General features: G+C 31.9%; 2 pseudogenes; one reads left to right on the top strand and one right to left on the bottom strand.

Moving 5' to 3' along the window:
- The first annotated feature begins 2,031 nt into the window (after positions 1-2,031).
- Positions 2,032-6,146, top strand: LOC111888731 (probable leucine-rich repeat receptor-like serine/threonine-protein kinase At3g14840; annotated as a pseudogene).
- A 2,549-nt stretch (positions 6,147-8,695) lies between these two features.
- LOC111888727 (probable LRR receptor-like serine/threonine-protein kinase At1g53430) lies at positions 8,696-16,346 on the bottom strand (annotated as a pseudogene).
- Positions 16,347-17,758: the final 1,412 nt, after the last annotated feature.

The following is a 17,758-nucleotide window of genomic DNA, read 5'->3' as shown; positions in this document are numbered from 1 at the left end:
TAAAACCATATTGTAGTTTGGATACTTAGGGTATCTAAATTAATTTTAGAAAAAAAAAATTATAAATATATAGAAATATGTATGAATGTAAAAACATGTAGATAATCTAAATATTGAAAATTTTCAAAACTCGTTATCTGATTCTGTATTCGAAAAACCGAATATCCAAATTTCAATTACACTTAGTTCAAATGCTTTGAACACCTCAAGTTACAGGTAATTGTAGAAAAATTGTATTTGGAAAATTATGGGGTTTTACAAAATATAATAAAATAGTGAATTTTGGTTGTGTTTTGGTGTATGAATTGTGTTTACTGGAAAATGTTTACAAATTCCGAATTGGGTCATGTATCTTGTATGTGACTTTAGAAAGGGCAAAATGGTCAAATTTCAGCAACAACCAGAGAGCAGTTACAGTATCATGTATCTTGTATCTTGTATGTGCCTTTTCAGAGAACTAAATGGTCAAATTCAAAGCAACAACAAAAGGAAAACAGGTAATTCAAAGGGCAAAATGTCAATATGTAGTAGACAAAATGGACAAAAGTCAAAATCTCAGTTAATACCTTAGTTATCAATAGTCCCCAAAGGCCAAAACACTCACCATCAAACCATCATCTGATACTCCTCTGGAAATGTTATACCAACATAAATACTCTAAACCCCCAAACTATGGTGTATGTGGACCTGCACAACAAAACAAAACATAGTTAATAGCATGAAGTAGATACTTCTGGCAGCTGAAGGTGATACTCCTTCTCCAATTTCAACCTGGATGTGAAATAGAAAACTTTAAGTAGGAATAAAAAAACATGAGTATTACATTTAAACACATCTGTGTAGGAAAATTTTCCCTTATTTTTTCTTCTACAACATTGCCTCATAAAATGATTTCAAAACTAGATACACATAGCTTTATATGTTCCAAATCCTCATATTTATTATCCATATCTTGATAAGCTTCATCTTTACTTCCCATATTAAATAATTTTAACCTTTTGGAAGTAAAAGTAATGATTTTTATAAACATGTATGCCAATGTATCATCAAAAAAGTAAAACTAAGCCCTAATCAAAATATGCACCTGTATTATTAATTTTATAAACTGACAAAGAATAAATAGAGGGAAAACAAAGGTAATTGTAGTGTAAACCCGAGAAATGTTGTGGTGGTAATGATGGTGGGATCTACAGGTGGTGTATGTTGACGATGGTGGCTGATGGAGGATATGATGGTGTTGAAGATAATGGCTATTAGGGATCTTCATGAAACCTCCAATCAAACCAAGATAAAATCATTTTTATGCAACCCCGTCCCTATTATATATCCTAACTAGGGCAGGGTGGGGGTAGGGATTAACAAGTAAGAAGTAACAACCTAGCTAAAAGTGCATTTGCATGGATTAATATTATCACAAAAGGACAAACAAACTTATGAAAAATACATTTTCATTTGCATGGATTAATATCGTCACAAAGGTATTTTCAAACAAACTTATAAAAAATACATTTGAATTTGCATGGATTAATATCATCACAAAGCCACAAAGTTATGTTCAAACAAACTTATGAAACATGGTCGAGGTCATGTATAGTGTATACAGATAACTTCTATAAAACAAGTGCATGAAATTGAAATGGAGCCCAAGAACTTTTATAACTTGATGTGTACATTGATATGCATGCCTCTATGTGTAACATCCTTATTTTATAATTTGTATGGATGCATACGTAATGACAAACTAACACATGTCTCTCACATTAAACCTTTTCTAATATTGTTAACGTTCCGTTGATGTTGTCTTTGATTGATTTAGCATTCTATCTTCTATGATCAGAGATATCCAAGGCAGTGGTCTAGAAGGACCAATACCTGTAACCGTCTCCCACTTGAAAATTTTGACACAACTGTAAGCTAGATACTTCCCTTTAAGGAGAATTCCTTTATGAAGGTTTTTTTTAATAATCTGCATGCAAAAGCATCAGTGATTTGAATGGAAATAGTTCGAAGTACTTTCCAGACCTAAGAAACATGACAGGCGTGGAGCAACTGTAAGTCAATATACAAATTAGAAATCTACTAAAAAGTTGATAAATTTCAAGATTGGATATTTATATCTTCAAAGACTTAGGGAAAATTGCAGGATATTCAGAAGTTGTAGACTAACTGGCATAATTCCATATTTTTTTATCAGAAATGTTAAAACTGAGGCATTTGTAATAATTCTCCCTCTTCCGTTTCTTGATTGATTAAAAGCCTTTTTTAGACTATATCCATTAACATCATCTTGAGCATTTCATTGTGATTATCTTTAGTGGTTGTTTAAACATCTTGATATACTCTTCATCTATATTCACATAGAGACCTCAGTTTCAACAATTTGGAGGGAGATATACCAGATTTGAAAGAACTAGATATGGAGAAAATGTAAGTACAATGAGCATTTTACCTTTTTCTGGCCATGTATCATTCGCTTCAACTAAGTTTCTTACTTAAATATTTGTCTTGATAACTTGATCCTCAATATTCATACCAATATATAATATATATTTCATCCGTAAGAATACGGTTCAACAAAATATGGATAAGTTTATATTGTTCCTTGCATATTTAATGAAATAAATACTCGAGTGATTATTGAAAAGGAAAGTAAAATAAAAGAGAGCATTATAAATCCCAATAATTATTTTGTGAAATGATTAGGTACTTGACTAGCAACTCCCTCAACGGAAGTATTCCTACATGGATCAATAGTGGTGATACTGCACAGTACGTTTTCAGTTTTCCTTTTCTCATTTCAGAAATAGTTTTCATGTGACATAATTTGATGTGTTAGATGCATGGTTGTAGTCTTGGTAATATACGTACAATCTATAATTTTTACGTGAAAATGTTCTTCTTAATATGTAATTTTACTCACAATAGTTATATAATTCATGAACGCTGATATGTGATTGTGATTATAATTCAGCGAGATTGATCTTTCCTACAATAAATTCAAAGAAGAAAGTGTGCCCCCATATTGTCGTGAAAATTTGTAATTTTTAATCTTCCAAATCATCTTTTGATTCTTATCCCGGCCATATAATATTCTAAAGAAAAGGCTTATGTCATCTTTGATTTATTAGGTACTTATTCAGAAGCTACGCTGCTGCAAGCAACTCGTAAGTTTATTATACCCATATATGGGTTATTTAGAAAGAATTTTCTTTTCTAAATTTCCTGACATAAGAACCAAGTTTAATATTCCGATCTGTGATTAAATGCAGAGAGCTTGGGAAGTGCCTTAGCTGGTTTCCTGTCGAAAGGGTGAGGAAGATACTTTCCTAAGATGTTTCATTCCAATTAATTAATTAATTTTAAAATGAAAACCAAAGTTTAGTGATTTTTATGGTTTTTGTTTTCTAGAGCACTAATCAATTCACATTAATTGCATGGGATCCAAAAGTGACCATTGGAAACTTGATATATGAAGTTGATCAGGATTCAGGTGGAGCAGCTAAGTTTGTTCCCACAAGAGACTTTTGGGGGACAAGTAGCACCGAAAATGCATTGGGCAGTAATCATAGATTATCTAACTATGTAGCCACCAATGTATCAGCACCGACTATTGATGATAGTAAACTGTACACTACAGCTCGCCTCTTTCCACTATCCATCACTTACTATGTTCGATGTTTACCAAATGGGAACTATACGGTGACTCTGCATTTTGCAGAGATAGTTTTCAGAGATAATGTCTTTTCAGAGTCTTGGAATACGTTCGTTTTATGTATATATCCAGGTTTGATTATTCTAGCAATTAAATTTCTGCATTTCAAACAACAAGACTACTTTTTATTCAAGAAATATATCCATGTAAAGTGCTCCATTTCAACTATAAAGTACAACATATATGCAATTCGCATAATTAAGCATAATATTTTTGCAGGGTGTGTATATATTCAAATATTTTGACATTAGGAAGGAAGCTGAAAGGGTGGATAGGAAACTAAAAAAAGAAATAAAAAAATGTTGTTGTAACCAACACAACATTAGAAATCCGTTTCCAGTATGCTGGAAAAGGCACAACAGCAGTCCCAAATAGAGGATCCTATGGTTCTTTAATATCAACCATTTCTATGGTGTCTGGTATGTTATTGTTCCAACTTTAATCTTGTGGTTTTATGTGATTTTCATTGTACTACTGAACTTATATATATATATATATATATATATATATATATATATATATATATATATATATATATATATATATATATATATATATATATATATATACATAGGTGAGGTTCAATAGAGAACCATAATTAACCAAGGAACCAATCTTTTTTTCAACTTTTATAACTTATTTTTTATCAAAAAAAAAAACTAAAAATACATAAATTCATAACTTTTTATCCTTTATCCAATGATATAAATTTCGATTTTTTTTGTTACGTCAAATTCACATTGTGAATATTCAAAAACTCACAACGTGAATCCGGATTCACACAGTGAATCCGAAAAATACTTTTCACATTCACAATGTTAATATATGAATTTAGATATTTTTAGATTTTTTTTTCGATAAAGAATAAGCTCTAGAAATTGAAAAAAAAATTGGGTTCCTTAAAGAACCCATAATTATGGTTCTCTGTTGAACTTTTCCATATATATATATATATATATATATATATATATATATATATATATATATATATATATATATATATATATATTGTTGTTTTTATTTAGATATGAATCATCCAATCAGTGACAAACGCATAAAAACTATTGTCATTGTTTCGGTGGCTGGGACTGTGTGCCTCATCCTCATCATACTTGGTGTTGAAAGGATGGCGTTTTATATGCGAGAGCGCATGAGGTGGGAAAGAGGTGTGTACATGTTTTGATTATAAGAATCTATTTCCCCAAAATGCACCGATAAATATGTTGTTTAATTTGTGAGATAATTGTTTCCCTGCACATCTGAGTGGATTCAATTTGCAATCGTTTCAATTTACCTATAGACAAATCAGAGTTGCCACACGCAAATTTTCAGATTGAAATAAACTTAGGCAGGGCGGTTTTGGTGCTGTTTATAGGGTGAGTAAATATTTTACATATTGACATTTCAAATAAACTAAAGGTCACTTATAATTAATTTGCAAGGTACAATCTCTTATGGCACTATAATTGCTGTGAAACAGCTTTCTCAGACATCAAACCAGGGAGACCGTGAGTTTGTGAATGAGATTGGGTTGATGACTGCCATATAACATCCGAATATTGTAAGGCTGTATGGATGTGGTGCAGAATCCAACCACCTAATGTTTGTTTAAGAGTACATGGAAAAAAATTATTTGGCTCAGACTCTATATGGTACCCTCCTATTCTGCAACACGATATATATATATATATATATATATATATATATATATATATATATATATATATATATAGCATTTAATATGACAAAACGAAGGAAACGTATAACATAATTAATGGCCACATAATTATAGGTGTGATCTTGTGTGGGACATTAAAACATTTGTTTTTAAATTGTAGGCCATGACAACTCTAGTTTGGTACTAGATTGGCCTACAAGGCAAAACATTTATGTAGGGGTTGTTAGAGGCTTGACATTCCTACATGAGGAATCCATCCTCAGAATGGTTCATAGAGACATCAAGGCTGCAAATGTACTCCTTGATAGAAAACTTACTCCAACGATCGCTGATTTTGGCTAAGCCAGACTTTTTTCTGAAAACCGCACCCAAGCGCGCACTTCTCCCTCTGGAACTTTGTGACCAACTAGATCCACCTATTTTCAAATCGGATCTTTTATTATATATAAAATACTTTTCTTTTGTTAACGTTCTTCTTGTTCCGATTATATTGCGCCTGAATACGCATATTCTGGCCAGTTAACCTACAAAATAGATGTGTAAAGCTTTGGGGTTCTTGAAATGGAAATTGTAGCTGGCACGCGCAACGTATATCCTCCAATAGATGATCTAGAGTATTTAACTATTATTGAAAGGGTAACATTTATTTTCCTAAATGCTATAATTCCATTCTTCCTACAATTCCCAAATACTTAACTGAATCTTGTTATTTATAATGAATATGTTTGTCTCCATCATTAGGCTACTGCTTTGTGACAACAATATGAGAGTTTGATAGACTTGTTCGATGCAAGATTGTCATCACATTTTGATGCTGAAGTGGCACTGAGAATGATCAGAATCGCTCTGTTATGCACTAATAATAACCCGAATGAAAGACCTTTGATGTCAGAGTTAGTGAACTTGCTTCAAGGAAATATAAATCTACAAGATAATAGAGTCAGATCTCCAAAGACTTGCCATGGTGAGTTCTCGAATCTCGTGCTCTCTCCAAAGACTTACCATGGTGAGTTCTGGAATCTCGTGCTCTCCCCAGAGACTTACCATGGTGAGTTCTCTAATCTCACGCTCTCCCTAGAGACTTAGCATGGTGAGTTCTGGAATCTCGTGCTCTCTCCTGAGACTGGCCATGGTGAGTTCTCTAATCTCGTGCTTTCTCTAGAGACTTACCATGGTGAGTTATGGAATCTCGTGCTCACTTCAGAGACATACCGTGGTGAGTTCTCTAATCGCGTGCTCTCTCTAGAGACTTACATGGTGAGTTTTGAAATCTCGTGCTCCCCCACAGATTTACCATGGTGAGTTCTCTAATCTCATGATCTCTTCAGAGACTTACCATGGTGAGTTCTCTAATCTTGTGCACTCTCCTAAGACTGACCATGGTGAGTTCTCTAATCTCGTGCTCTCTCCATAGACTTACAGTGGTGAGTTCTCTAATCTCGTGCTCTCTCCAGAGACTTACCATGGTGAGTTTTGGAATCTCGTACTCTCTCCAGAGACTTACCATGGTGAGTTCTCTAATCTCGTGCTCTCTCTAGAGACTTACATGGTAAGTTCTGAAATCTCGTGCTCTCCCTAGAGATTTACCATGGTGATTTCTCTAATCTCATGATCTCTTCATAGACTTACTATGGTGAGTTCTCTAATCCCGTGCTCTAGCCTAAGACTGGCCATGGTGAGTTCTCTAATCTCGTGCTCTCTCTAGAGACTTGCCATGGTGAGTTCTCTAATCTCATGCTCTCTCCAGAGACTTACCATAGTGTGTTCTGGAATTTCGTGCTTTCTCCTGAGACTTTACATGGTAAGTTCTAAAATCCCATGGTCTCCCCAGAGACTTACCATAGTGGGTTCTCTAATATTGTTCTCTCTCCAGAGACTTACCATGGTGTTCTGGAATCTTGTGCTCTCTTCTGGGGCTGAACATGGTGAGTTCTCTAATCTAGTACTCTCCCCAAAGACATACCATCGTGAGTTCTGGAAACTCGTGCTCTCTCCAGAAACTTAACATTGTGAGTTCTCTAATCTCGTGCTCTCTCTAGAGACTTACCATGGTGAGTTGTCTAATCGTGTGCTCTCAACAGAGACTTACCATGGTGAGTTCTGGACTCTTGTGCTCTTTCCCAGAGACTTACCATGGTGAGTTCTCTAATCTCGTGCTCTCTCTAGAGAATTACCATTGTGAGTTCAGGAGTCTCGTACTCTCTCCTGAGACTCACCATGGATAGTCTCAGGAGAGAGCACGAGATTCCAGAACTCACCATGGTAAGTCTCTAAAGAGAGCACGAGATTACAGAACTCACCATGGAAGGTCTCTGGGGAGAGCATGAGATTCCCGAACTCACCATGCTAAGTCTCTATAGAGAGCACGAGATTAGAGAATTCACCATGGTAAGTCTCTCGAGAGAGCAAGAGATTCCAGAACTCACTATGGTAAGTCTCTAGAGAGAGCACGGGATTCCAGAACTCGCCATAGTAAGTCTCTAGAGAGAGCACGAGATCAGAGAACTCACCATGGTAAGTCTTTGGGGAAAGCACGGGATTCCTAAACTCACCATGGTAAGTCTATGGCGAGAGCACGAGATTAGAGAACTCATTATGGTAAGTCTCTGGAGAGAGCACGAGATTAGAGAACTCATCATGGTAAGTCTTTAGGGAGAGCACGAGACTTGAGAACTTACCATGTTAAATCTCTAGAGAGAACAGGAGATTAGAGAACTCACCATGGTAAGTCTCTGGAGAGAACACGAGATTAGAGAGCTCACCATGGTAAGTCTCTGGAGAGAGTTCGACATTCCAGAACTAACCATGGTAAATCTCTGAAGAGAACACGAGATTAGGGAACTCACCATGACCAGTCTCAGGAAAGAGCACGAGATTCCAGAACTCACCATGGTAAGTCTCTTGAGAGAGCACGAGATTCCAGAACTCACCATGGTAAGTCTCTAGAGAAAGCACGAAATTAGAGAACTCGCCATGGTAAATCTATGGAGAGAGCACGAGATTAGAGAACTCACCATGGTATGTCTCTAGAGAGAGCACAAGATTAGAGAACTCATCATGGTAAGTCTTTGGGGAAAGCACGAGATTCCAGAACTTACCATGATAGGTCTCTGGAGAGAGCACGAATATTAGAGAATTCACCATGGTAAGTCTCTAGAGAGAGCACGAGATTCCAGAACTCACAATGGTAAGTCTCTAGAGAGAGCACGAGATTAGAGAACTCACCATGATAAGTCTCTAAAGAGAACACGAGATTAGAGAACTCAGCATGGTAAGTCTCTAGGGAGAGCACGGGATTTCAAAACTCACCATGTAAGTTTCTAGAAAAGGGAACGAGATTGGAGAACTCACCATGATAAATCTCTGGAGAGGGCACGAGATTAGAGAACTCACCATGGTAAGTCTCTGGAGAGAGCACGAGATTCCAGAACTCACCATGGTAAGTCTCTGGGAGAGCACGAGATTCCATAACTCACCATGGTAAGTCTCTGGAGAGAGCACAAGATTCGAGAATTCACCATGGCAAATCTCTGGAGATCTGAATGAAGATCTGACTCTATAATCTTGTACATTTATATTTCCCTGAAGCAAGTTCACTACCTCTGACATCAAAGGTCTTTCATTTGGGTTATTATTAGTGCTTAACAGAGTGATTCTGATCATTCTCAATGCCTCTCCAGCATCAAAATATAATCCCAATCTTGGATCTACCAAGTCTATCAAACTCTCATCTTGTTGTCGCAAAGCAGTAGCCTAATGATGGAGACAAACAGATGCATCATAAATAACAAGATTGGGTTAAGTATTTGGGATTTGTAGGAAGAATGAAATTATAGCATTTAGGAAAATAAATTTTACCCTTTCAACAATAGTTAAATACTCTAGATCATCTGTTGGAGGATATACGTTGCGCGTGCCAGCCACAAATTCCATTGCAAGAACCCCAAAGTTGTACACATCTATTGTGTAGGTTAACTGCCAAAATATGCGTATTCAGGTGCAATATAACCGGAACAAGAAGAAAGTTAATAAAAGAAATTTCTTTTATATGTAATAAAAGATCCGATTTGAAGATAGGTGGATCTAGTTGCTCACAATGTTCCAGCGGGAACAGTGCGCGCTTGGGTGCGGTCTTCAGAAAAAGTCTGGTAAGCCAAAATCAACGATCTTTAGATTAAGTTGTCTACCAAGGAGTACATTTGCAGTCTTGATGTCACTATGAACCATTTTGAGGATGGATTCTTCATGCAGGAATGCCAAGCCTCTGGCAACCCCCACACAAATGTTATGCCTTGTAGGCCAGTCCAGTACCAAACTAGAGTTGTCATGGCCTACATTTTAAGAACATATGTTTTAATGTCCCACACGACATCACACCTATAATTATGTGGCCATTAATTATGATACACGTTTCCTTCGTTCTGTCATATTAAATGATATATATATATATATATATATATATATATATATATATATATATATATATATATATATATATATATATATGAAAACGTGTTGTAGAATAGGAGGGTACCATATAGAGCTTGAGCCAGAGAATTGTTTTCCATGTATTCATAAACAAGCATTAGATGGTTGGATTATGCACATCATCCATACAGCCTTACAATTTTCGGATGTTGTATGGCAGTGATCAACCCAATCTCATTCACAAAGTCACAGTCTCCCTGGTTTGATGTCTAAGAAAGCTGCTTCACAGCAATTACAATGCCATCAGAGAGTGTACCCTGCAAATTAATTATAAGTGACCTTTAGTTTATTTGAAATGTCAATATGTAAAATATTTACTTACCTTATAAACAGCACCGAAACCGTTCGGCCCAAGTTTATTTAAACCTGAAAAGTTGTGTGTGGCAGCTCTGATTTGTCTATAGGTAAATTGAAATGACTGCAAATTGAATCCTCTCAGATCTGCAGGGAAACAATTATCTCACAAATTAAACAACATATTTATCGGTGCATTTTGGGTAAATAGATTCTTATAATCAACACATGTAGACACCTCTTTCCCATCTCATGCGCTCTTGCATATAAAACGCCAGCCTTTCAACACCAAGTATGATGAGGATGAGGCACACAGTCCCAGCCACCACAACAATGACAATAGTTTTTATGCTTTTATCAATGATAAGAGGGTTCATATCTAAATAAAAACAGCAATATATATATATATATATATATATATATATATATATATATATATATATATATATATATATATATATAAGTTTAGCGGTAAAATGAAAATCACATAAAACCACAAGATTAAAGTTGGAACAATAACATACCAGACACCATAGAAATGGTTGATATTAAAGGACCATAGGATCCTTTATTTGAGACTGCTGTTGTGCCTTTCCCAGCATATTGGAAACGGATTTCTAATGTTGTGTTGGTTACAACAACATTTTTTATTTCTTTTTTTAGTTTCCTATTCACCCCATCAGCTTCCTTCATAATGTCAAAATTCTTGAATATACACACACCCTGTAAAAATATTCTGCTGAATTATGCGAATTGCCTATATATACTATTTATAGTTGAAATGGAGCATTTTACATGGATATATTTCCTAAACTAGTCCTGTTTGAAATGCAAAAATATAATAGCAAGAATAATCAAACCTGGATATATACATCAAACGAACGCGTTCCAAGACTTTGAAAAGACATATTATCTCTACAAAATGCAGAGTCACCGTATAATTCCCATTTGGTAAACATTGACCATAGTAAGTGATGGATAGTGAAGAGAGGCGAGTTGTAGTGTACAGTTGACTATCATCAATAGTCAATCAGTGCATATACATTGGTGGCTACATAGTTGGATAATCTATGATAACCACCCAGCACATTGTCGGTGCTACTTGTCTTGTGGGAACAAACTTAGCCGCTCCACCTGAATCCTCATCATCTTCATATGTCAAGTTTCCAATGGTCACTTTAAGTCCCCCACAATTAATGTGAATTGAGCAGTGCTCTAGTAAACAAAAAACATAAAAATCAGTCAACTTTGGTTTTCATGTTTAAATTAATTAATTGGAATGGGAAAGTATCTTCCTCACCCCTTAGACAGGGAAACTGGCTAAGGCACTTCCTAAGCTCTCTGCATTCAATCAAAGATCGGAATATTAAACTTGGTGAAATTTAGAAAAGCAAATTCTTTCTAAATAACCCATATATAGGTATAATAAGCTTACAAGTTGCTTGCAGGAGGATAGCTTCTGAATAAGTTCCTAATAAATGAAAGATGACATAAGCTTTATCTTTAGAATATTATATGGGCAGGATAAGAATCACAAAATGATTTGAAAGATTAAAACTTTATGAGGGCACACTTTCTTCGTTGAATTTATTGTAGGAAAGATCGATCTCGCTATTTCATAATCACAACCACTAAAGATAATCACGATAAAATGCTCAAGATGATGCTAATGGATATAGTCTAAAATAGGCTTTCAATCAATCAAGTAATGGAAGAGGGAAAATTATTACAGATGCCTCAGTTTTGACATTTGTGATAAAAAAAATCTGGAATTCTGCCGGTTAGTCTACTGCTTCCGAATATCCTGCAATTTTGCCCAAAGTTGTTGAAGATATAAAAATCCAATCTTGAAATTTATCAACTTTTAATATGAGAGACATGTGTTAGTTTGTCATTAAGTATGCATCCATACAAATTATAAACATACACATCAAGTTATAAAACTTCTTGGGCTCCATTTCAATTTCCTGCACTCGTTTTGTAGAAGTTATCTATGTACGATATACACAACCTCAAATGAACATAACTTTGTGATGACATTAATCCATGCAAATGTATTAACTTTGTGGCTTTGTGATGATATTAATCCATGCAAATGCAAATGTATTTTTTATAAGTTTGTTTGAATGGGTTTGTGATGATATTAATCCATTTAAATGCAAACGTATTTTTCTTAAGATTGTTTGTCCTTTGTAATGATATTAATCCATGCAAATGCACTTTTAGGTAGGTTGTTACTTCTTACTTGTTAATCCCCACCCCACCCCACCCCGCCCCGCCTTGCCCTGCCCTAGTTAGGCTATATATATATATATATATATATATATATATATATATATATATATATATATATATATATATAAAAGCAAAAAGTAAATAAATAAAAAATCTTAATTAAACACAAGTATTTGTTACAGTTTTTTAATGTAAGGTAACTTTGCCAGAGATGGTGGGAGAACACCATTTAGATCTGTCCCTTGAGATATATGTTTATAAAGCAAGATCCGGCTACTTTAGTTTTATATTTACACAACGATTCCACATCCATTTACTATTTATATAGAAAGAGATTTGGAAATCATATAACTCCAGCTAAAAAAGACAGTAATATCTATTTACTATTTATGAAAATAAATAAATAAATAAAATGAAATCAAACTACTTACATCGCAACAACATGACAAAAATCGTCACAACAAGAGTGTTGTTATACTGAGGCATTCCACTCCGGGCTGATGTTGCCCAGTTAGAAATTTCCATCACATGGGTTTAGGCTAAAATCCCAGTCTTTTTTTCCAATTTCTTTCGTTACTTCCTTAAGGCTATTCATTGCAGGATAACATCAAACAATTACCCACTTTTATATATATATATATATATATATATATATATATATATATATATATATATATATATATATATATATATATATATATATATATATATATATATATATATATATATATATAATTCCAGCTAAAAAAAGCAGCAACATCTATTTACTATTTATATACAAGAGATGTGATGAAACAAATTCTTAGACTTGTTTTTCATCTCTTCATGTAGCTAGTGAGACTATAATCACAAATCCTTTAAGAAAAGTGCTAATTAGACTATATTAACAAATCCTCTTCCCCACTTCCTCACTCACCCATACCAAGGTAACCAGTTGATATATATATATATATATATATATATATATATATATATATATATATATATATATATATATATATATATATATATATATATATATATATATATATATATATATATATATATATATATATATATATATATATATGGGTTCTTCAAGGAACCAAATTTTTTTTTCAATTTCTAGAGCTTATTCTTTATCGAAAAAAAAATCTAAAAATATCTAAATTCATATATTAACATTGTGAATGTGAAAAATATTTTTCAGATTCACCGTGTGAATCCGGATTCACGTTGTGAATTTTCGAAGATTCACATTGTGAATTTGACGTAAAAAAATAAATAAATAAAATAAAATAAAATAAAATAAATTGAATTTTATATCATTGGAAAAAGGATAAAAGGTTATGAATTTATGTATTTTTAGGATTTTTTTTTTGAAAAAAAATAAGTTCTAAAAGTTGAAAAAAAGATTGGTTTTTTGGTTCCTTGGTTAATTATCGTTCTCTATTGAACCTCACCATATATATATATATATATATATATATATATATATATATATATATATATATATATATATAAAACAAGTCAAGAATTAGTTTCTTCACATCTCATATATATATATATATATATATATATATATATATATATATATATATATATATATATATATATATATATATATATATATATATACAAGAGATGTGAAGAAACTAATTCTTGACTTGTTTTTCATCTCTTCATGGAGCTAGTGAGACTATAATCACAAATCCTTTAAGAAAAGTGCTAATTAGACTATACTGACAAATCATCTTCCCCACTTCATCACTCACCCATACCAAGGTAACCAGTTGATATATATATGGGTTCTTCAAGGAACCAAATTTTTTTTTCAATTTCTAGAGAGCTTATTTTTTATCGAAAAAAAAATCTAAAAATATCTAAATTCATATATTAACATTGTGAATGTGAAAAATATTTTTCGGATTCACCGTGTGAATCCGGATTCACGTTGTGAATTTTCGAAGATTCACATTGTGAATTTGACGTAAAAAAAAACAATTTTATATCATTTGAAAAATGATAAAAAGTTATGAATTTATGTACTTTTAGTTTTTTTTTTTTGATAAAAAATAAGTTCTAAAAGTTGAAAAAAAGATTGGTTTTTTGGTTCTTTGGTTAATTATGGTTCTCTATTGAAACTCACCATATATATATATATATATATATATATATATATATATATATATATATATATATATATATATATATATATATATATATATATATATAGGTTTAAGTTCATTTGAGACTATTCTAATTTTGTAAAACTGTGAGACCAAATCTAAAAATAATTTTAAAATGCAAAATAAATGGAAAAATCCAAAAATTCTTTTTTTAAATATTATTTTCGAAACTTGAATTAACTAAAAAAAATAAAAAAAAATCCGGTTTTTTTTTTTTGAAAATATATGAAATATTCTAATAGAATATTATACTAACATATTCTAAAAAATAATTTTAAAATTCAAAATAAATGAAAAAATCTAAAAATTCTTTTTGTAAATATTATTTTCGGAACTTGAATTAACTAAAAAAAATAAAAATAAATAAAAAAATTTGAAAATACGTGAAATATTCTAATAGAATATTACATTGTACATAATCTAAAAATTAATTTTAAAATGCAAAATAAAAGGAAAAATCCAAAAATTCTTTTTTTTAAATATTATTTCCAGAACTTGAATTAACTAAAAAAATAAAATTTTTTTCTCACAGTCTCACAAAATTAGGTTGTCTCACAGGAAACTAGCCCTATATATATATATATATATATATATATATATATATATATATATATATATATATATATATATATATATATATATATATATATATATATATATATATATATATATATATATATATATCAAATAATGAGAATCTTGAAAAAGAAAAGAAAAGAAAGATAGAACAAATTAAAGAATTGCCTTCATCAGGATGAAGTTCTCCTGCCCAAGAGAAAATTATTGTTGATAACACAAGGAGGATACTGAACAATTGCACTGAACTTTGACTGAAAATCATCTTCATTGAATCTAAGTAATTACGGAACTCCAAACTTAATGTCTATAGTGTGATTCAACTCTGATTATATATTCAGTTCACAGTTCACTGTGACATATATATATATATATATATATATATATATATATATATATATATATATATATATATATATATATATATATATATATATATATATATATATATATATATATATATATATATATATATATATATATATATATATATCCACCATCTTCTTCTATTTAAAAGCAATGTCTAATTAATTAATGCATCATTATGGCCAAGCAACACAAAACACGATGGCAAACACAAAATGGCAAAAAATTCAAATGGCCATATATAAATACCAAAAACTACTGCCCAAAATTTATTGTAGCAACATTAACCCATGCGCCACCTTCCATTTAGGATCATCCCAATTAATGTAAGGAAACCAGACAAGATGGACTATATCGATGCCTACCATTTCCATTATTATTATTATTATTATTATTATTTTGAGTTAGTCTGATGGAAAAGAAAGAAATCAAGGACTTATCTTTTGGAGGGAAGAGAATCGGCTCATACGCTGATAAGTTTACAATAATACCCTTGAAACCTTCTCATACACACATCATGTGGCACCATAGCTCCAAAGCACCACGCCACCACCACTGCCTTTCTTACCATCAGCTCCTGTTCACCACCACAACTGCCTTCATCCACCTGCAAAACGCCACTTTCGACCACCACCAAGCCAGCACTCTCCTGTAATACGTAAATCGCGCAGAGAAAAGGAAGAATTCCCAGTTCCCTGTCTTTTCCCTGTTCTTCGATTTCCACAAGATTAAGACGGGGTGAGAGACGGGAAAGAAAACGAAAAACTTGATTCTGAAGTAAAAGAGCTGCGATTCGAATCAGAAAAGAAGAGGAAGTGGGTCTCGGCATTTTTCTCTTGCTCCCATACCTGCGTCGAGAAAAAAGAGAGGGGCTGAAGTGAAGTGACTACTTTTGATTGGTTGTAAACCCACTGATACAATGAAAAGTGTTTTAAATAGGGGTATTAATTGTAAAAATTGATTTTTTTCATCGTATTTTTTTTTTCTCTTTTTTCTTTCTTTTAAAAACTTGTGTCCAATCAATTTAATAAATCATCAATATTTACCAAATTTTAAAGGCTTATGTCCGGATCAACTATGTATATGTACCATATTATGACCTGAATAAAACACACGGATGTATATAAAAGTATAAAATATTATAACAATATATTTATTTTATATGAAGAGAGAATAATAATTATAATGAAACAACATTATATACTAAAGAAATGTCTGAAATATTTTTTGAGGTAAAAATGAGGATTATTAAAAAAATTTATATAAAAAAATATAAATTTAGATTGGTTGAAATTATAGATGAGATTACTGAAAAATATTATTTTGGAAAGAACTATATTTTGTAAGGTATAATACTATAACGAAATTCAAAATATGTATATATGTTGTGTAAATTTATAAATTTTATTACATAAAACAAAGTAGGTTGGTATGTTATAAAAAAACAAACTAATCACTTTGTTTTACTGCTAATGTTGCATATAAAATCGATATATATATATATATATATATATATATATATATATATATATATATATATATATATATATATATATAGAGAGAGAGAGAGAGAGAGAGAGAGAGAGAGGTATATTGGTAATTTTTATTATTTTATATGAGAAAAATAATAATTATAATGGATCAATATTTTCTAAAAATAAATGCTAGAAATATTTTGAAGGGAAAAAATCGGGATCATTAAAAAAATTTATATATAGAAAATACAAATTTAAATTAAGTGAAATTAAGAATAAAATTATTGACGATTAAATTGGTAAGTTATGATTAAATCCGATTTTGTAAAGTTCAAATTTGATAAAGGAAACTCGTAAGTTACCAAAATAAATTTTATGTGGATATAAGGGAAATAGATTTTTTAATTTCATAAATGAACATGTAAGAAACAAATGCTTGAAATATTTTTAGAGGAAAAAATCGGGATCATTTAAAATTCAACAGTAGCAAAACCTGCAAAACCAAACAAATGCTTGAAATATTTTTAGAGGAAAAAACCGGGATTATTTAAAATTCAACAGTAGCAAAACCTACAAGCGACTCCCATGATTAAGTTTATCTTCCCGTCACTACTAAAAAGACACGCTTTTTCCGAGGGACAATTTCCTTTGAAATTTCTAGGAAAACGGCGTTTCCAAGGAAATACCGAGGAAAATTTGTGCGTAGGAAAAACCCTCCTAGGAAACCTTTTGTGAGGGATTTCCGAGGCATTTCCAAGAAGATAAC

This window comes from Lactuca sativa, chromosome 2 (genome assembly GCF_002870075.4).
Source record: "Lactuca sativa cultivar Salinas chromosome 2, Lsat_Salinas_v11, whole genome shotgun sequence".
NCBI lineage: Eukaryota > Viridiplantae > Streptophyta > Magnoliopsida > Asterales > Asteraceae > Lactuca > Lactuca sativa.
The sequence above is the reverse complement of the archived record's forward strand: the minus strand, read 5'-3'. Positions and strand labels throughout refer to the sequence as shown.